The sequence below is a fragment of the Poecile atricapillus genome, chromosome W, assembly GCF_030490865.1.
Source record: "Poecile atricapillus isolate bPoeAtr1 chromosome W, bPoeAtr1.hap1, whole genome shotgun sequence".
NCBI lineage: Eukaryota > Metazoa > Chordata > Aves > Passeriformes > Paridae > Poecile > Poecile atricapillus.
The window spans coordinates 46,178,697-46,200,825 of NC_081288.1; the positions used below are offsets into that span (position 1 = coordinate 46,178,697).

Here is a 22,129-nt window from a genome sequence, read left to right on the forward strand (position 1 = left end):
AAGGCAGCTTTGGGAAATTATGTCCCTGCCTCTGTCTGTTTCCAGTACCACACATGCCTGCAGGCATCAGCTTCTGTGGAGTGTGCTGGAAACAAGTCATGTAAAACCAGCATGAAACCTCTCAGGTCAGTCTGGAGTGCAACAACAGCAGCTGCACAACCACTTTGTCCCCATGTTCTTTATCTGTAGTGGCAGGAGACAGGTAAAGCTGCTTGCTGGTCGTCTCTTCTGACCTTGGTAAGATTCAGTGTCTGACTCAGATCACCTGACTAACAATGAACACGAAAAATATCTGACTACTACTACTACCTCTCAAATACACAGAGCAGCTGCCATCCATGCTGGAAGCTGAGGGTGCTTTCCTGACAGCAGCCTTTAATCTGCAGTTAGTTATGTTAGAAATGCAGTGTGCTTTTAGCTCAGTAATATACCTCCTGCTTGCTAGGCAAGTGGTGCTCCAGGTTAGTAATGTGTCTGTCTCCTTAGCATTACCGCTTCAAAAAGTCAGATTTCTAAGGACTGCTAGTTATTGAGTGTCAAAGAACTATCAGATTATATAGCTCATTCTTCTAAACAGCCAAAACCCTAGGGCAAAATTGTGATTAAACCAAAAACTTTAATTTAGGATCACAAAAGATGACTTCTTCCCTCTAGAGTAAATCCTTTGGAGTGCTTTTATACCTTGTCCACAGCTTGTTCCTATGCACCTCTCGTGTCTCTGAACTGAATGAAAATAAAGCAGCCTTTATGGGCCAAATCACACTGTTGTGATCATCTCTAAAGTAATGCAGCAGTGACACTCCCCTGTGGACTGCAGCTGCTGGCCATCACCCCCAGTGCACACCCCTGTCTTCAAGGCTGAATCGTCACCATTTGGCTGTGGCAGGTACAAGAACCTTTTCTAGCCTCTTCCTTCATGGTTTTCAGCTTAAGGACTGACTTCCTGAAGATGCTTTCTGGATGAACTGCAAAGTTGCTGTAAGGGATTATTTGAATTGATAAATTAAAACAACTACTTCCAAGTGGATTCTAAAGCATGAGAGCTGACATTGGTAAGTAGTGGCTTAGGATACACATTCAATTTACAGATATAGCAATTTAGATTTTTCTTTATGTTTGCTCTTTCTGGTAAACAGGACTTGAATCATTAAAGATACAGAAAAAAACCACACATATTTAAGGATTTTTTTCCTCTGTTACTCTTTTTCCATTTGTCCAGTAGGGCTCAGATATGAATAAAAGGAGAAATTTGAGGTTGGAGGGGATAAGGGCAAGAAATAATCTGAACCAAAGTTCACTTGATATTTTAAAAGAAGGCTAATATCTTATCTCTTATCTTCAGTGTGTACACGTTAAAAATAATAATAATAAAAAAAATACAACAACAAAAAAAAAACCCAAAACCCAAGAATTTATTACCTAAATTCAGATTTCATGGGTATTTTGAAGGTTCTGTATGTTAACAGAGTTCTGACAGTAATAAAGCTATGAAAATTATCCATACAAAAATTAAAGCATAACAGTATTATTAATAGTAGTTTCTGAACAAGGGCTATCCCAAATTTGCTGAACAGAAATCATGTCATAAGTAAAAGGACCATACTTTTCTTCCTTTCTTAAAAGAAATTTCTAACATTAAAGGACTGAACAGTTGCAATGGAGAAAGTATTTTTCTTGTGAATTACTGGTTTATGTTCTGATTTTGTTAGGAGGATTCTTTTCTTTGTATGAATCTATTTTCCTTTCCTTTACAGAGTAACGTAATTAACTGGAATAATATTTTCTCATTTAGTTCTCCTAATGAAGTCTGCATTTAGTAGGGAGGGCAAGGAGGGTCAAGAATTATATAATCCGCTTGATATCATCGAGATGCCAGGAGAAGTTAGTTGTGGATTTAAGTATTCTTTGATCAAACATGAGATTATTCAAGCATAAACCTGTGGGTTGTTTTCATTTAACTGATATTTTCTGTCTCATTTGAATAATTCAAAATGGCATATTTTAGGTTTTTTTTAAACAAGAAAGACTATTCCTGAAACTTCTTGCATCAACTTAACTAAATTGATATAGAAACCATCAGTGATGTGAAACAACTCTGTTAGCATAAAGTGACTCTGGTAGATAAGGAGGCTGTCCAGTCTATATGATTACATTTCATGAAAACCAGGGGTCAACTATTTCCTAGGCAAGCTAGAGCCAAATTGTATTATACAGACCTTTCCTAGACAATTGGGAAGATGTTTTCTTCAATGAGATTAGCTTAACAAATTCAATTGCAATCCTCATTTAGGTTTACTACAGATCCCATTTTGAACTCAGTGCTTTTATTTGTACTTTTGAACTATGCACGGAGCATAATAGGCTGCTATAGCATATATTCCTGATAGGAACATCAGGAGAGGGAAAGAGCAGTTGAGGGGGAGTGAACATGTTTGATTAAGCGCTGCAGAATATGGTATACTGCCAATTTCTCCACTCAAGGGTTAATGGTCCTAAATTCAAAGTGCTCATCAAATCCAAACAAATTTTAGACACCCTCTTCTGAAGGGGTAGAGGCTCCAATATGTGAGAGCCTCAGCAAGTGCTGCCTTTGCATAAGACAAAATGTCCTTTCACAGAAACAAAAGGATTTCTAGCGCTTTCCCTGGTAGCTGAGGTGATGTCGGCAATAATAGACCACAAAATAAATTAGCTCTGATAAGAGCTGCTGTTGCCTGGAGCAGCTCATTTACCCTTTTGCCTTTGGAGCAGAAGTGTTTATAGTACTAGAAAGAGCCTCAGACCAGGCTACATCTGACTTCTGTCCTCTTTGCTCTTTTTACCTGACACCAGAATCAGAGAGCCACTAGATTTGTTTGATTTATTTATTTATTTATTTATGTGTTTTTTTTTTTTTTCTTTTTACGTGAGAACTCAGAAAAACAAAATCTTGAGCTTCTTTCCAGGCAGTCCACCGCTGCCTATAAAAACACTGGTGGAAGGGAAACAAAGCTTTTCACCACTCACATGTAAGTCAAAGCTGGATCGCAGTAAAGGAGGTGTTTTGCAAAAGAGCGGAGGGTATACTTGCTTCTCTGACCTTGTTTTGATAAGCAAAAGTTAATATATTTGAGCTATTGCCTGAAATCACTTCAAGTCTTATTTTTTAAACTACTTTCACGAATGCAAGTGAATGACATTTTTTGTTGGAACTCTATCAGTTGATTTGGAATTTGAGGATGAAAGAATTATGTTTTCTCCCTTCTCCTTCTCTTTTTGTCAAAAAAAAGATAATGCAACTATTTTTCAATGTATGTGTATCCCCTCCCCTTTTTATTTTCAAGCATGGATAATCAGCCCATATAATTAAACAAAATTATCATGTTGCAGTGAATGGTCTCTCTGATCCATATTTTCTGTAGAGATAAGCTGATTTGTTGATTATGCTGTCATGTATGTCATTTCACATTTTAAAAATATATTTACACATGCTGTTATTATTGTTGCTACATTTGTGGCATATAATTTTTTTAAAATTTCCTTCCCATTACAGATTAAAAAAAAATACAGTAGAATGTCAGAAATCACTGCATTTACTGAAAACAGTAATTTTTGTCCTTTAACGCTGTAACGTTTTGTCTTTTAGCAGTCCCACCTAGTAATTCACACCGAATGCAGAGTCAGAAGGCTTTCAACAGCACCTGCTTCATATCAGTTGTGAAAACAGGCTTCTTCCCTTCACATAGCAAGGAAAACATTTATATTGTAAGAGTGTAGAAGATACGTTCTCATCACTTATTCACCAAGAATTTTATTATAGGGTTGTCAGTGTGGCTCTTGGCGTTATAATTTCGTATTAAAGAAAACTAATTCTCATTGGTGCTTCATGTGGAAAATTGCTGTTGCAAAGTACTGTTTGCTGGACTGCTTGTGATGAATTCCCAACTCAGTCATGTGCCTGTCACCTCATCTAAGTGCCTGGGAGTGATAAGAATTCATATGGCCAGCTCTCCAGCACAGCCAGACCCTGCTCCTTTTATATTCATCAGGGAGAAATTGTTGGAAAGCATGCCAGAAGAATCAATGTGCTGTGTACTTGGCACGTTCATGGTGATTTATAATTGCTTCATAATAAAAGTGATAGAAGGAAGTTTTTTAATTCTTATCATTATGGTGCATAAAAATGTTATAAAGCTATTTTTTCATTTTCACACTCTTCGAAAATACCCGTAAATCTCTCCCTATCCAGTATATACAATTTAGGCCTGTACAAGATATTATGGGCTCTGGTAATAACTCAAGAGTTTTGGGGACATTTCCTGAAGCTGTCCTACAGATTCTGCTCAGTAAGGCATAACTTGCAAAATTTATGCTCATCTACTAAAGGGAATTGAGAACTACACTAGCTTTCATTATCTGTGTGGATATGTCACTTGCTCTATTATGCAGGGTGCATTTCACAGTGGTGACGTGTGAGAGGACCCCTTTTTCTTGTCAGAACTGTTCAAAGACAGAGTGAAGACTAGGCCTCAGGTGCTGTTTTCTTGCTGTCCAGCAGCAATGAGCTTCTTTTGTGGAGAGCACAGGCTGCAATTTGTTAAAAATAGAAATGTTACAGTGGGAAAATTTTGCCAGAAGAAGAATACTACCCTTTGAGTAAAAGTGGGAAAATAATGTGCAGAAGTCAAAAGTGAAAAACAAAAGCAGCACCTGAACCTTCATAGGGGCTCAGGCTTTTGAAAATATATTAAATTTTCGTACTGCCTTACTAATTTCCTCCCACATGGGGAACTATTGTCTCAATAACGCAGGTGCAGATCAGTCATCCCAGAAATAACAAGGCCTTACACATGGACAGAGAAGTACTTTCTGGTTATCTTTAATTTTCATCACACATTCAGGCCACATTGCTCCCAGTAGGTAGACCATGTTAATATTAATCCATCATTTCCCTAAGAGGCAGTGGATAACTGGACTGATTTCTAAGAGTTGCAGAGGACTAGTGACCTGGAAACTTCTGTTAAGTTTTTCTGGTTTTGAGTAGTTCTCTGTCTAGGGTTAGGGTTACTCCAGCAATTGGGTTCAGAAAACCATAAAGCCCAGAGCTCCAGGCGCAGTGCAGCTGTGAAAGGCATGCCAAGGAGAACACAGAACTGCCACAACATGGATCCCTGCACACCTTTCTACTTGGTAGCAGTGTCACACCCATGCAGTTTTAAGTGCTCAGCCTGGGGTTGGGGTTACACCTAGGGTTGGGGTATAGAAAACTAGTAAGCCCAGATATCCAGGCACACTACATCTGCAAAAGGGATTCCAACTGGAACACAGAACTACCATAACTTTGCTCCCTCCACACTTTTCTGCATGGAGCCTGCCTCATCCTCCAAGCCATCACTTGTAATATACTGAAATAGTGTCACTGAAGTAGAAGTGTTCAGGATTTTTTTTTTTTTCCCCTGAAGAAAATGAAGTTACTAACTTAATTTGCTTTATAGAGAAAATGTAACATTTTCTTCTTCAGAGATGTATTTGCAACAGGGTATGTTTATTGCTGTCAGCTGTGCCAATTAATATTTCACCCTTTTAGTGGGAGGAGAAGAACTGACACAGTAAGAGGGGAAAATGCATGTGTATCTCTGGAGACTAAATACAAAAGATGATGGTTGCTCTGTATGGTTTTCTGAACAGCCAGTATGGGAGATTCTCTGCTCATGGAAGGCAGAAGAAACACTGTTCTTCTAGACCAACTGCATGCTGTCAACAGAATGTACAGGTACCGCATTTCAGGTATTCCAATACACTCATATAGATCAAAGTAGGATTAGCCTTATCTTTCTGATAAGGATTGCTTCTTTTTCCTAGAGCACATGAAAGAAGTTTGACCAGGCTTGTAGGACTTCAAAAAGGAGCTTAATGTACGTCCAGGAAGCTGTAAGCTACTATTCCTGATTACTGATAACCACTGTGGAATACTGTGTGAATGATGTTTCGGTAATGTCTACTTTAAAATCTGACTCTGAGCATCTTTGTGGAGTAGTTCATTAGTACTAGCAAAGCATTTTGATTTCTGGGGACAGGAAGCATTATAGTAGTGTGTAGCATATTAAGATCTTTCCACACCTTGGATTATTTTTGAGTGTTTTCATGAAGAACAGTAAGCATGCTTACATTGTACTTTGAGGAGAAAATATGTTTACAGGTAGGTATTTATTAATATACAGTGCCTGTGTTTTCAAAGAGATCATGACATTCTTGCTACGACTATTGCATTTTAATACAATAACTCCCATACTGTAGCTTCCTGCCATCTGCTTTGCTTGAGGAGAGATCTTTTCCTCCAGAAGACAGTTTAAAGCTTCAGAAAGCCTTTCTCTCTGCACTTGACCACACGGGAAAATAAATGGAAGACTAATGTCCTTTAGCATACATTAGCCTGCAGGAATTTTGCCATAATGGACCATTTGAGTCTAGCTCTGAATCCTTTCAAAGGCCCATTTTTGTAGTTGTGACAAATACTTTTCTGTGATATTCATTCTGAAAGGCTCTCCAAAATCTCACATACTAAGCCAGTCCTTGAAGCTGAGCTGGGTGCTGTAGTAGCCAGAAAGGAGCCTTACTGATCAGTGAAGATTGGATGCCAGCTGACATTTCTAGGCTGACAGAGAGATGCTGATTTTGGCTGTGTGGATTTGAAGCCTCTTATTGCTTCTTATTGAGAAAAAGTTGTCACCACTGACCACTCCATGGAGTGACACTGGCATATTCCTGACATTAATCTGCTGACACAACTAGGGTTTAGGCTTTGCCTTCTGTCAGCTGTACTTCCTTCTTTGAAAAATAGCAACATCTGGAAGGTTTTTTTGAGGTTTCTTTAAATTTTGCTTTTATTTAGTTTCTACATGAATTCACGAATATAAGCCAGACTTAACTACACTGTCCCTATGCAACCTCTTTTTTCTTTATTTCCCTCTATCCCTACCTCATGGGCCTTGCTCATGACCATGATGAGGATGTGATGTGTACATGTCAAGAGGTCCAAGGAGGCCTTTTATCCCTGAGGACTTCCTGCAAAGGTGTCCATATCCAGCTACGATCTGACAACATAAGACACATTATTCAATTTATGACAATTTAAGACTGACTTTTGATATTCAAAGCAGAGTTTCTTAAACGTTTCAAAAATCCTCTGAGATTGTCAGTAATCTTTACATGAACAATATATATAAATATACTGTGTCTGTGAGCAATTTTAAGTTTCGCAACTGAAGCACAATGGCACTTCAGTTTTCTATCATTGTTTCCAATTTAAGAATCTCAGTAACAAAACCCTCTAATTTAGTCACCCACAAACCAGCAATCACTGCATCAGTGAGGTTGTTAAAGCTAGAAGTGAGCTAAATTTTAGAAGAAAGCACGGTGAGAGAAGCCTAGAGATCAGTAAAAAGAAGTGCTACTTGACCTTCTGAAATACACAATCTGAGAGATAAAGCACATCAGGAATGGAAGGAGCTACATCAAATGTACAGTGATGAACTTATAGGAGTTAACTTAAAATACTAGGAGCAAAGTGCATTACAACTGCATCAAGATCTTCCTAAGAACCTAAAATCAAAAGGAGTCACACAAATACATAATTATATGAGTTGAATAGGAATGGAGAAAGTTCAGAGGATAAGGTGTTAACATTATTTTGGAACTTAAAGATAGCAAAATTATGCAAGGTAAAAGAAGTACATGAGAAGCAAAAGAAGGGCAAAGTTAAGGTTCATAACCTAACAGGCAATTTTCAGAGTCCTGAAGTGTTCGCTCTCTTCACATAAAAAGATTAATTTCCGATCAGATACTTAACAAAATTAAATTTAATGTGAAAGTAGGAGATGACCAGAATAGTGATAAATTAAGTTAAAAAGTCTGGATAAGTTAAGTGTAATTGAACCCATCAAGTCCTGATGATATTCAACTTCACTCCTTTAAAAAAATATTAAAAAATCTCTGAAATGTGCTATTATCTTTGCAAACACACAGAAGATGGGCAGATCCCATGCAAGAAAAGCAAATACAATACCTACCTTGAAAAAAAAATCCAACCACAAGCAGGGAATTATAGACTATTCAGTGCAATACCAGTTCCTGGAATTATTCTGGAATAGGTGGTTAGGTAACCAATGTATAAGTGCCTAGAGCATATTTAAACGGTGAAAACTGCTGACAGATTCGACAAGAACAAATTGTATTGACCCTGCTCACTGCTGACAAGTTAACTGGCCTTGGCTGAAGAATAAGGACAGCCTTTTGGCCAAAGGACAATGAAACAATGGGGGAGACTATTGGCTGATGCTGCTGCAGCTTTTTCTTTTCTTTTGTTAGAGGATTTTTAAAAACAAGTAAGGCACACAACTTCTTTGAAAGTTATAGGCATTTTTGGTCTTTTTTCAGTGTAGGGTATTGTACTAGAAGAGCTGCAAGATCATTTCCAGACCTGTAGTATTCCATAGGCGGTGTTTGTTTAGGTCCCCTTTGCCCCATGATTTGCAGTACATGTTTTCTGCCCTGAATGCAGGCTGCTGAAGATTGTCTGGAATTACATATAAACTCTTTTATTCACGTTGATCTAAAATTGAACTTCAATTCAACTGAAATTGAAATTCATGTGTGCTTCACTATCCTTTGGAAACTTTAGCAGAAAGCAAGCAGTAATTTTCCCCAGAAGTTTATTTTGATTTTGCTCCTTAAGTTTATACAAATGGTACTTCTGAAATCTGCTCTTTCTCAACAGTACCTCTGAAATAAGTGTCATACACAGGATGACTGATTAATTTGTTGGAGGGAAAACTGGCCACTCCTTTGCAGAAGTAATTTTTTCCTGAAACTGCCTTGCACTAAACATGAACATGCTGTGAAAATCTTGTACCATGCTACTGCTTTCAAAGCAGCTCCACAGTGTCATTTGGGTACACTTCTCAAATATTTCCAGGTCACTGGACCACAGTATTGCCTTAGCTGTAAATGCTCATCATTCAAGATGAGTCTTTCTCTGTTTCACAGTTTCTATCAGTGCAGGCAGGTTTAACTTAGCCTTGGAGTACAGAGATACATTCTTAGGAGCTTGTAGGCTAAGGTTTGCTTTGCAGTAAACGCATTCCAACATGAAGAGAGACATGGTCAGTGGGATTGCAGGCAGGATTTTCTATGACTTTGGAAGAGGAAACTGTACAGCATGGGTTGGATGTTGGAAAATGAGAGAGGTTTCCCCACTCCAGCTGTGGGCCTGACACTGCAGAGTGCCCCAGAATGGAAATAAATAACTACTCCCCACTCCCCTGAATTTGTGAGAGTGTAACAAGTTTTGAAAGACAATGTCCTTTCAAAGGAAAGGTTGCCTTCACTGTGTATTGCAGAGTCACTCCACCAGAGCATCTCCTTACTACTTTTGCTGCCTGGTCTTTTTTATGACACAACCTCTTTAGGAAAAAAAAATCATTCGTGTAAGTATTCAGACTGATTGAAAGTATATTTTTCTGATTATATCTTAACAAAACCGGAATCAGAGTCTGAACAAGCTTGTGATGTTAAACACATCTTAAAAAAATGTTTTATTAAAACAATGAGATTTTATTAAAAACTAATTGGCACATTTCTTTTTGAAGTGGGAACTCTTAAAGAATACAAGGTGTATGTTAGCCTAATACAGATATAGGCTTCATTGTGCTCGTTCAGATGGTTGCATCGGAGCATCAGAATAAACTATTAAACTTTAAAATTACAATGAACTAGATTAAGAGCAGAATTAATGTCCTTAATATAGTCAATAACCTCTGGAGATACTAACAGCAAAGTAACAGCAAGATAGAACTTTGCACAACTAGTAACACCCTTCTTAATTTTTAGCCGAAGTATGAAATCTGATTGAGAAATTTTGGATTTCCCACATAATTTTTTTTTCTGTTAAACTGCAGTATTCTGGACACATTCAGCCATTAGATGCATGAGACTGGACTCCTAAATAATTTAACTGATGTACTTTATGGAATATAAATAAATAGATAAATAAATAAACATTAACAGTGTTGAGCTGAACAATTTCTTTTTATGTAACATGATGTTTCCCATCCTTTAGGTTATGGACACTTGGTACTTGTGAGACTCTCAGATACCTTTGCTGTGTGGGATAACTGTAGGTGATAAAGTCAATTCCGGAGAGCACAAGATGGTGCCATGTGAACAGTACTTTGGTCTAGGCTTTTCTTTTGACTCATACTGTAACTCTGTATTTTAAGCAAGGAATTAGCCTTTATACTGACAGAATCCTATATCTTGACCTTATCTGTGTGTCTTCAGGCAAAGTTACTGAGTTAATCTATGCCTTGATATTTCATAGATAAAATGGGACTCTGCCTCAGTGTTTTCTCTGTGTGGCCCCCTGATGTATATCTTCTTACCCCAAGAGTTAAAAAAGAGATCTGGAATTGCTGCTTCCTGGTGTCAAGTAGATGTCTGGGAGGTTTGGCTCTAGATAAACTTTCAATTTTCTTTACAAAATTTCATTATTTTTTTTTTTTAAATCATCAGTTTTAACAATTTATTTTGAGAATATAATGCTATTGAAGAAAAGGGCAACAGTTTCCTCAGGTTAAACATAGTGCCAGCCTTGGATCACGTTTGCATCAGTAAGATCAAATCAATTCATTTCAGATCATGCAGATTTAACTGAGATAAGACTCAGCCCTTCATAAATAATCCTAATTGTGGCCTTCCAGTACCCAAAGGGAGCCTGTGAGAAGGATGGCAAGAGACCTTTCACAAGAGCATGGAGTGACAGGACAAGGGGGAATGGCTTCAAACTGAGAGTAGGTTTGGATTAGATATTAGGGAGAAATCCTTTACTCTGGAGGTGGTTAGACACTTGAACAGGTTGTCCAGAAAAGCTGTGGGTGCCCCATCCCTGGAAGTGTTCAAGGCCAGGCTGGGTGGGGCTCTGAACTACCTGGTCTAGTAAAAGGTGTTACTGCCTATGATAGGGGGATTGGAACTAAATAATTTAAGGCCCCTTCTAACTCAGGCCATTCAAATATTTTATGATTATATGACAATCCATATTCCTGAGGCTGAAAGTCACCTACATTTATGCATATTGGATGCATCTTTCTGACAGAGAACTGGTACTGTGAGAGATGTTTGGCATCACTGAGCAGCATTTCACAAAATATTCCAACACCCTCTTGTATTTCACAGATGCAATTTCCATTCTATTATCTTTCCTCCTACACATTATTGTAAAAGAGTTACAGAAGGAGAGAAATCTCATCACAACAAAAAAACTGCTTGTGATCAATATAATGTCTGCACTGATTAAGTTCCCTGTGGAGTCCTCAACTCCATGTCGTTTCTCTGAATGCTAGATTTTGTCTGTATATCTCTGATGTAGCCAAGATGTGTAAAAATTAATGTAAGCTGACAACATGTTATTAGTTACACATCTGAAGAGTCTCAAGTGGATAGGCTCTTCCTCCCCAAGTCAATTGTGACTGAGGCTTGCTAATTGACTCAAATCTTCCTGGTGTGTGTACTAGCATATTGGGGGGGGAATGGTGGCTAGAGCTAGGGCTTTTGAGTCATATCATGCCAAAACAATTTCCATTATAGCCACTTGCTATCATTATATTTCCTCAAGCCCAAATCCTTATATAATAAGAAACGTATTTCAGAGCCAGTCCCAACTCTCTGCTCTGTGCAGAGGCTGACAGAGCTTTTGCTGTGAGCTGGAGGATGTGATTGCTGGCTCCCTGTGCAAGAAACTGGGCAGCCCACAGCTCTTCCATGCCCAGAAGGAGACGGGGCACACCACTCTCCCACCAGCTATCACACAGACACAGAGCAGGGGCTTGGAGGAGGGAGAGAGAAATAGGCTGGGGGAAAGAGGTAGGAAAGTGAAAAGGAATGAGAACAAAAAAGGTAATTATAGAGGGCATTGCTCAGGTGTGAGCTAAGCCATCTCCAGGGCACAGGAAACTCCAGGGATGTTCACTGAGGTGCTTGAAAGCCTGCTGGAGCTTGGGTCTTGTTTCACTGCACCAGCTCCAAAAGGATCCAGTCTTGTGTTGTTTGGACGCACTGTGCAAGAATTTATATAGTTGTTATAATCTATTTTGATTTAAGATCACTTTACTGTGACAATTTGAAAATGTATAACAGTACATAGTAGGAAATACATATTTCATGCTACATTTAAGCATACAGCAAATTGAAATGAAAATAAATAAAACCAAAAATCTGTATTTCTGCATAGCCAGCATAAAGCATTTTGGTACACTCATGGCAGTTTTACTGTTGCAGTGTTTTCTTTTTGCAATTTATTTATGCTTTGATACATTCTTGGTAAAGATCTGTTCTTTGGAGTATTTCCAAAAGAAAATTATTCACTAGGAAAACCTTCAGTCACCTTTATTAAAGTTAGCCTCTGGTAATCACCATCAAACTACGATGGCTAAAATAAAACACATTCTCAGAGGAGTAAATCTGAAGCTGTGAGGGATATGGAATAAAATTAAATATTTAATGATGATGATTTCATCTCCAACTCCTCAGGGGAAAAAAAATCTGAGTAAAAGACCCACGTGTGGGAAGAAGTGGAGGAAAGGTGAATAAATAAACCACAAGAAAAAAATATAGGGCAATTATTTTGTAGAAAGCAAGTCTTTTAATTACCATTTTGAATTATGTGAATATTTTTCTTTTTTATTATCAGAAGACTTTAGTAAATAAAATAAAAACAGGACATAAAAAGAAAAAATTCCCAGGAGTACTTGTATAGCATGGAACAGAAATGGGAGCAGGTGCCTGCAGTTTTTATGTACAACTTCAAGTGTAACACAGTTTAGTTTTAAGGACTAATGTTTGCCATATGTTTCCATGGGAATGCTTTAATCTGTGACACTGGAGTACTTCAGACCTCCTTAAAAATATATTGGGTTAAAATATTCCAATCTTTTCCTCTCACCATGGGCTAATGTTGTATTCTATTCCAGAAAACAAAAATACCAGGCAAGACCTGCTATTTTGAGCACAAGCAACAGCAATTGGAAAATAACTTCTGGCCTGGAGACAAAGAGCCACAGGATTACATCTGTCTGTATATAGGTGTTCCCCAACATAATCAATACATCCTTACAATGGCAACCCAGGATAAAGTACACCAAACCAGTCTCTGTATCCTCTCTTTAAAAGCACCTGACATTTTCCTAAGGTTCTGAGGACATCTGAGAAATGGAGCAATTTTTCTGTGTATCCTTTGTCTTATTTTCTCTCTTCCAGACAAACTTTCAGTAAATTATACACTCATTCCATGAAGATGCAGACTGACTGGGATTTCAGAATGGGCTGAGTTACAAGTGTGTAAACCTAGAGTGACAGCTGCACAGTCAGTAATGTTCCTTTAGATTCAGGCTGGTTCAGCTGAGATCATATTCCAACCAAACTGACATTTATGTACACAGAAAATGTAGGTCTCCTTCCAAAGACCTGCCACTGCACATATGAGGGATGTGTGAGCATGAGGCAGAATTCCTGCAGGATTCCACTGCATCACAGATTGTCAGGCATTCAAACAGTTAATTTTTGACTTCTTTCTGTGGCTACACCGTGATTCCATAAGTAGAGAACATATGGTTTACAAAATACTGTCTCCTCTGAGCCACATCCCTGTGATTTAAGCTAAGGTCAAATTTTACAGATTAAATATTACCTTTCTACAAAGTGTCTGCCTTATGTGTCTTGAGATCTGGAATTTAAAAATAAATCAGCTTATTTTAGTCCCTCAAAACATTTATCCTTTCAAAGAACGTAGGCCATGTGCACAGGATGGAGAACCATGTTTTGGTATATGGTTATTTGGAAAGGATTTGAGGTTCATGGGAGAAAAACAATCATACTGAGGCATGAGTGACTGGGCATTGTCCAAAGCACTTACAGTTTCAAGTGGGAATCCCAAGTAGGAGCAGGGCAGTTTGTTTCTTTGAGCCAAGAGTGTCCACTTCTGGTGTCCACTTATTGAGAGGAGTGTTAAGAAATTCAGAATAATTCAATTGAGAATAACATAACAGACTATAGAAGACAGGGAAGGAATTTGGGGAAAAATAATTTAAGAAAACCTTTAAAGGTGGTTTCCATTGGCTTAGTGTGCTTAATTTAATGAAACCAAGGTTAGGAATGTCATGAGCACACCTCAGAGAAGAATTTATTCCACCTTATCGTAGCTGATCTAGTGTCACCTAGTGTAAGCCACCTCTTCCAGGCCTACTGTGTAACTGAAGGAAAGTGTCATCACCCCAGGATGCTTTTCCTCCAGCAGAAAACAAATGTCCCAAACAACCTGGATAAATCATTATCTGTCTCCATGGGCTGCGAGGGCAAAGTAAATGATTTATTCAGGCTAGACACCTGATACTGAGACAAGAGAATTAAAAGGAGATAAATCCTCACATACACTTCATGGGAGCAAAGCTATGCAGTAGCTTGCAGGGGCAGGCCAGGGTTTAATGAGATCTATCTGATAAAAGTTGAAGGTGGACTAAATCAAGCTATAAATCAAGCAAAAGCTTTTAAAACACTAGAAAATTTACTAGATTTACTATAAAATGCAGCAGATCCTTCACAACTGATCATTTTAAACACAAGATTTGCTGGCTTTTTCCACAAAATGCTTTAGCTCAAAAATTTAATTTCACAGAAGTCACACATTAGTTTAGTAGTGAGATTCAACTGCCCTAAGTTAGGGATCTAAACATATATCATTTTCAGCTCAAATTGGCACCTCAGGCTGAGGTGCTTTTCTTAAAAAAATAAGCACCTTTAGAGGGTACTGTGTTCAATCCTAAAAAACAGGGCAGAGAAATTGTTTACCAGAGGCACCTGTTTCTTTCCACTGTTTCTAAAGTGTGTGCTGGGCAATTCACATTGATATGAAATATTGACCTTCTGAAATATTGACCATCTCACCTGGGACAAACCAGGTGAGATGGTTTTCATACTGGTTGGTTTCTCCCTGGTAGGACAGCTCATGAAACTCTGACCAACGTGACAGGCAGTGCTTTCACGTCCAGTCATAGTTTGTACATATTTATTTTTGCTCTTGCAGATCTTGTCATAAAACACCACAGAATTCCCTCAATTTCCCCTATGCATATAGTTTTCTTTCAATGTTCTCATATTTATATGTTGACTATTAAAACACAATTCTGTTCAGTTACCATGTGGGAGCAGCAATATTTTATTTATTGATTTGATTCCAATGCCCATTCTAAGCCCAGGATTTCTATGGAAAAAATAAAAAATCTAATCTATTCCCAGTTTTCTACTCTAGAAAGTCTAGTAAAGCAGGATAAGTGGGACATTTTTATTAATGCATTCTTAGCTGCAGGAGTTCATTTGAAGAATCATCAGGCTTCTGTCATAAGAACAAAATAATGATTATATATTCCCAGTCCACCATTAGAAAAGTATGTGTTCCAATTCTATCCTGAATAGTTTGAGAAGGACATGTGGAAAGAATGCTCTTCCTCTCCTAGGCCTTGTCCTCTAGTGTTCAGCCCTTTGTTTAGAGGGACTCTAAAATGCCACTGCACGGTTACATCTCACCTTCATGTATTCAGACAAAATTTCCCTCTCCATTCATGTTTCACAGACATTTTTAGAGGCACAAAACAACCTCAAAATGTCATCTTGTACAAAAAAAAAAAAAAAAAAAAAAAGGCACTGGTAGCAGTTTCTTCTGATTCTTCACTGATAAGAGTATTAGTCTTTCTGAAGTCTCTCAATTGCCCTTCATCTTCATTAAATGCAAAAGTGGTTTCATAGTTCTCCTTGCAGGCTTTGAGTTCACACTTTGAATCAGTTGCAAAGGTGGTGGTGAAAAGCTGCATACTATCCCGCAGGATCAGCACCACTCTGTCTTTCCTCCAAAGATCCTCTGAGAGAAGGATTGTTTTTCAGAGAGAAGCAGCACAGTCTGTGCAGAAGAACCACATTTATCCCTCTGCTGAAGTGCTTTACGCATCTGCAGTGCTGGGACCAGATTTGCCTCTGCATGCCAATTTTTCAAAAGAAAAGCCTCGGCTTTTCCAGATTAGTGGTGGAATATGTTTCAGCAAATCAGCCAGACAAGCAGATCAGATATGCTTCCATATGTACCAAGCCTGAACGTAAACCTTAAAAAAAATTCCCTTCACAAAAACTTCTGCACAAATTCTAACAACTATGTGCCACTGAGACAAGAAACCCTAAATATGGGAAGAACGCAGTCAAATGTACCCTGAGAAAAAAGGTGATAAGCATCACAAATTTGTGAGCAGATCAACACACAAGTTGAGGTCACCATGTCTTTGGGGCCATAGGATGCCTGTGCTCTGTGGAGCAACTTGCAGCACCAAGGCCATGTAAATTGACTCTGCTGGCCCTATTTCCCAATGGGGGCACTGGCAGGTTACAAAATGCAGAGGCTGAGCAATAAAGAGAAGAAGCATATCTACAGTGAAATTCAGCAGAAAACCCCAGGTGTCTCTTTAGCTGATGTCTACATCTGAACTGGTTATCTAGATTCCCTTGATTGCTGGTGAACAGAAGCATTTGTCCAATACAAGTTAACATGGCTCTTCTGGCTACGAAGCACATCCCTGTGACTAACTCAGGCATAGACTCCTGTGAAACCTATCCCAGAGAAATTGTCTGCCAGTGCAAAGCCACCAGGGCACAAAATTACCTGTGATAGAAGCATTAGGGCCATTTTCTATTCTGTGTGCACAATTGTGTCTGAAACACACTGTGGCTCTTCACGGTTAAAAGAGAAGGTTTAATCCTGCTCAACAGGTGCACCTCCCTGATTTGAGGCTTGTCCACAGGATCAGACTTTGGCAGAGACCTTTTATGGGGGTACATTCAGTCATAATCATACAGTGCTAGAGGGAAGTGCTTGCAATAAAAACCACAGATGTTCATCACAAAATATGGTTTCATCAACCGCAACATATTACAAAAATACACAAGGTCTTTAAATTGCAGAAAAGCTTATGTATCTCAGAGCCACTGGAGGAAAGTTCTCATGGTAGAGAATATTCCAAACTGTATACCCTGTGTAGCCTCCACTGTTACCTAAACTTGACATTTCTGCTTGTTTTCTTTCTGTTCTTTTTGCACAAAGCAGGCAGCTGACAAAAATGTCAGTTCCTTCCAGTTGCTGTGAGAGTCTGGGGAAATACATGCAAGTGCAACTGGTTTACTGTGCTCTAAATTGCAACAATAACTTATTTCTATATGTGTGAAAAAAAATTTAATCCATCAAGAGCAAGACCAGAAGGGGACAGTCTTCTAAAAAGGACAAAATCCCAAGTTTGGGTTATCTCAAAGCTAAATGTGTCTGAAACAATTCTCCAGAAGAAAAGAATCAAATGAGGAGGAATAAAGTATTATTGGCTCAAGAAGTCTTATTCATGCATAATATGAAACTTGTTCTTAAAGAAGTACTATAAAATTTGTGATGCCTTTCTTTCAAGGAAAGTAAAAAGTCCACCATTCTCAGTGGACCATAGTTGCACAGGAGGATAGAGGGCCCAGAAACCCTACTGAAAAAAAGCCAGTGCACCTTCCTTTTTGAGATAGCACAGATCACTCTGATTTCAGGAGAAACACTCCTAGTTGCTGGGGGGAAGTAGTCAGGCCTTCTTTCCTCATCTGTGTCTCTGGAGGAAACAGGAGATACATCTCCAGAACCCTCAAAGATTGGCAGAGGAGAATCTGGGAGAACATCTCATGGCATTCTGAGCTGCCCAGGAGCTTCCTCTCATCCTCCAGGATCCTCCAGGAATCCTCCAGGACACTCTCTTAACAGTGTTTGGGGTTGCCATCTGGACGGACAAAAGTCTGGATTTTAGAATGGCCACAGGTTAACATTTAGAGGAAACACTGACTTCCACACTGTGTTTATTCTGGGGCTACAGTTTCTTTCTTTCCTAGTTATTTCTGCTTCTCACACTTTTCATGGCCCCTGCAGCAATATTTTCTGGCTCTGCAATACTGTCAGTAGTCAGGGTCATCCCACTCATACTTGTGTTGTCATTTTTTTCTAGCAGAGATAGAAAGTCAGCAATGTCAGAGGATTTGCATACAGCTTGCCCTTCAAGCTTAGCCTTTAATAGAATTACAAAATGACTGGCATGCAAGAACTGATTAGAGGGAACATGAAAATATAGCCAGCAAATGCATAGGTCCCTCACTGCAATTTGATAGAGGCCAAAAATCACAGTGCAGCACCAAGTTCATACGATTCACAGCTAATTCAGCCACCCCTTACACACAGACAAGTTACAATCACACCACAAGAATTTCCTGCCATTTCTGTCTTTTCCTCACAGTAGTCTCCAATATCTGTTTAAAATTCCAGCTACACAACATTTAAATGGCTTTTAAATAGTCTCCCTATTCTCAAAGCAAAAGCTTTCAGCCTTCCCATGCCTTAAACTAAAGTAATTGAATTGTCACCTTTCTCATCGTGTCAGCACATCCTGTTTGTCCAGCTACAAAGACAGCAAGGAACACCATGAGCTCATTAATTCTCTTTCCAACTCTCAACCAAAAGAAGAGTCACTGAGCAGAAGTAACCAGCAATGTGCCCTCTTGACGCACCGAGCCTATTGCTGATTTGGTGCTGGTTAGATGTTGTTTCCTAGGAGCTGAGCAACCCTGCTGGTACACCAGAATTTTCTGAGTTTCATTTTTTAGTAGCTCCCAAATAACTCCTATCACAAATATTCGCTCAATCAAATGATTAGATTTGGAAACAAAAATGTTAGTATTTTGTCTATGTAGTGCTAGAGTTAATGTTGAGAGAAGGTTTTTAAACAAGCATTTCAAATTTCATCACAGCGAGCAATGTCTACCACTGTTATGGCCACTAATACATTTTGACTACCATGCCTCATTTGAACCTTCAGTTCAGAACTGAAATACAAAGCAGGAAAACAGCAAATATTAGAATGACTTCTTGGCTCTACATCAGCATTTACGTATTTCCTCTAGTTGCTGCTAAATGGCTAATCCTCAGTTCCAAATGAAAGCTCCTGTCTTTTCATTGATGCTGACTGCTTCTTTTCACATTAAATGTGTTTCAGCTACAACTCTGTCAATTTAAACACCACGGGCAGGTCTATATACCCTAACCTCCATACATCTCAACCCAGTGTTCCCTGTATCCTCCTGACCTGAGAAGAAGGGCAAACAACCATCTCTGTGCAGAGGGACAGTATAGACTTTGTGAATGTGGGAGACTGTAAGCAGGTAAGTTAATGACACTCTTCGGGAATTATTTCTTCATTTAATATAATCTCAGTTATTCAACTGCTAGCCATGGCTGTTAATAACTTGCTGTTGTCTTATCTCATGATCTGCTTCACTACAGTACGAAGACAAAGATTTGCCTTATCTAATTTACATGTTCATCATGCAGCCTAAACTAATCATCTAGGATTTTCCATAACCAGTGAAGTATATCTGAAATACATATCTAAGGATCTTTGAAAAACTTGCTCTGTGAGACATTAAATGACTGTCTTTGATAGCCTAGTTCCCCTGTGTGTTCCTAATTTAGCTTTGACAGCCAGAGTTAGGCAAGACAGATTCCATATTAAATTGCCTTTTAGTCTTACATTCAGTGACCTATTATAATTAGCATATATAATATAAGTTCTTCCTGATTTCCTTCTAAAACTATTTATTTTAAGCTATGTGTTGCTTGGTTGATTCATACATCAGAATTCATCTTTCAGAGCTGTGCCATTTTACTGAAACAATGGAAATAAAGAACAATGTGCAAGGCAGATTCTGTGATTCTAAGACAGATAAAGCAAAAATGTGCATTAACCAACTTTGTACAGGAAGGCCAAGTGAAAATACAGGGTAAACACCTGTCCAGAATAATTATTCCAGAGGCGACCACCATGAGCCAAACTCCCCATTCTCCCTCATTCAGCTCCTCTCACCAATCACATGACTTCAGAATACAATTATGTAAGAAATGTTTTCACAGTATATTTATTTCCAGAGTCCCTTTATTACAAGGATTTGTTTTCTCTTATTTAGTGCTTCCAGTTTCATCACTGAGTAGAACACAGAGTATTTGTAGCTATACAGGTAGCAAGGATCCCTGCTAGATCCATCTTGTATTAACCAGTCAAGAATAAAGGGATGAAGGGCACCCCAAACCAGTCCAGCCCGAGTTTACCCAACTCCAGGCAGCTAAGGGGGGGGAAGATCAACAGCAAGTCAAGCAAAACACAGAGATGAGCTGTGGACACAGCACATTTAACAGAAATCTTGCATTCCTCCATAATTCTATCCAGGACAACTTTATATCTAACTTGGCTCAAACTGGATGTGAATGCAATCGTTTCTGAAATATCATCATTGCATTACTTGAAGGGACATAGTAAGAACAGATTAAGACTATCCTGGATCCAGAGGATATGGGGTGATTAGGTCCTATGGTCTTTGTTCAAAACTTTACCCCACATTATAAATATACAATTCCTATTGCAAATAGCAAAGTTAAACACGTTCTTTGCAAACTCTGCAGCAGCTGGACCACGGAAAGGTCAACCATGTGTGCAGTGGGTCTTACTGAAAGGTCACAAGAGATGCAAATAACAATGACCTTTAGCGTGGCCTACACCATTTCTCCCTTTGGAAAAGGGGCCGTCCTTCTGGCCCCATCCTCCCTGTGTGCAGCAAGAGTAGGAGAAGGGTCAATGCACTTCGCTAGTGGCCCTCAGCTAAGGACAGTGCTCCAAGAGGTGTCCCCTGCCAGTACAGGCAGAGAAGAGGCAGAGAGCCCAGCTGGGTCACACTGGCTCCACAGGTACATTATAGACATAGCCAGTCTATCTCTCTCAACACCTTTCTGTGTTTAAGTATTTCTGTTAGTTTTTTTTATTCAAAATGCGTATACTACCTACATTCACCAAGGCTCTGAAATACAAAAATTTTCATATGGAAAGATAGGGTGTTTCCACTCATTGTACATTACCTCATGCTCTGCACTTAATCATGCCTCAGACTAAACCCCTTAAAATCTAACACAAATTTAAGAAAAGAAGTTACAAACTCACAAGTAACTACTTCAGGATTGAGATCAAACTCATTGATGGCCATTGATCATATTTTTTCAAATATGAGGAAATAACCATAGCATTGCACATTAACCTATAAATAAAAAAGTGATAAAATAAAAATTTTATAAATTTTTATTGTAATATATATCTATATAATATATATAAAATATTATAAAATAAAAATTAAAAATATTTTCCAGATAGTACTGTAATTGGTGGGTTCCAGGAAATTTCACTTTGTTGTTAAGGAAATATCATACCTTTAAGAGTCCAGTTCTGTACCTTTTGCAGAGTTCAGTTCTTACTCCATGCATTTCTTAATCTATTTCTTTGCTCTACAGAGGTTTGTCAAGCCAAGTCAAACCAGCCTTTAGAAATGCTGATGTTCACTGAAGCAGAGCAGAGAACACCCATGCAAACTCCCCTGCTAGTGGGAATGGGTTATGGGATAAATTCTATATGCATAATTGTGAACTGATTCCCATTTTAAGGTAGACCAAATTAAATAAAATATCCAGGTACATACAGTATAATAGTGCATATATAAAATAAGATAGAATGGTTCCATTGAATCACAGGAAGTAATAGAAATAGACAAAAAATCAGGCTCACCTTCTTAATTAACATCACCAGTAAATAAAAGAAGGCAGAGAAAAACATTTGTATAAAACTTGTTTAAATGCCACCAAGCAACAGTCTACAATAGACAAATTTAGCATTTTGCTGATGAGAATATTTTCCAAATTAGCTGTTGAATTATTTCCTATGACATGGTGCTTGAGAGGTTGAAAGGAAAAGTGTTTTATTCTTTGAGGATTATTTCCAGCATCCTCCAAGCCCAGAGGCTGCTGAACTGGAGGTGCTCTTTAGCCCTCCCCTTTAGCTCTCAGGGTGCCTCCCCAGCACCTTCAGCTGTGTGCACAGGAGTAACAGTGAGCACCAGGTGTGGACCTCAGCTGTGGCTCTCACTGAAGTTCCACCCCACTGCCAGCGGGTGA

The 22,129-nt window shown here is 38.7% G+C and overlaps 1 long non-coding RNA gene across 1 annotated transcript; it reads left to right on the forward strand.

Annotated features, from left to right (window-relative positions):
* The first annotated feature begins 862 nt into the window (after positions 1 to 862).
* On the forward strand, positions 863 to 13,520 carry LOC131592284 (uncharacterized). The gene is made up of 3 exons (XR_009280568.1): positions 863 to 1,052; positions 5,668 to 5,752; positions 13,005 to 13,520. It is a non-coding gene; the product is annotated as an uncharacterized LOC131592284 (long non-coding RNA).
* The last annotated feature ends 8,609 nt before the right edge of the window (positions 13,521 to 22,129 follow it).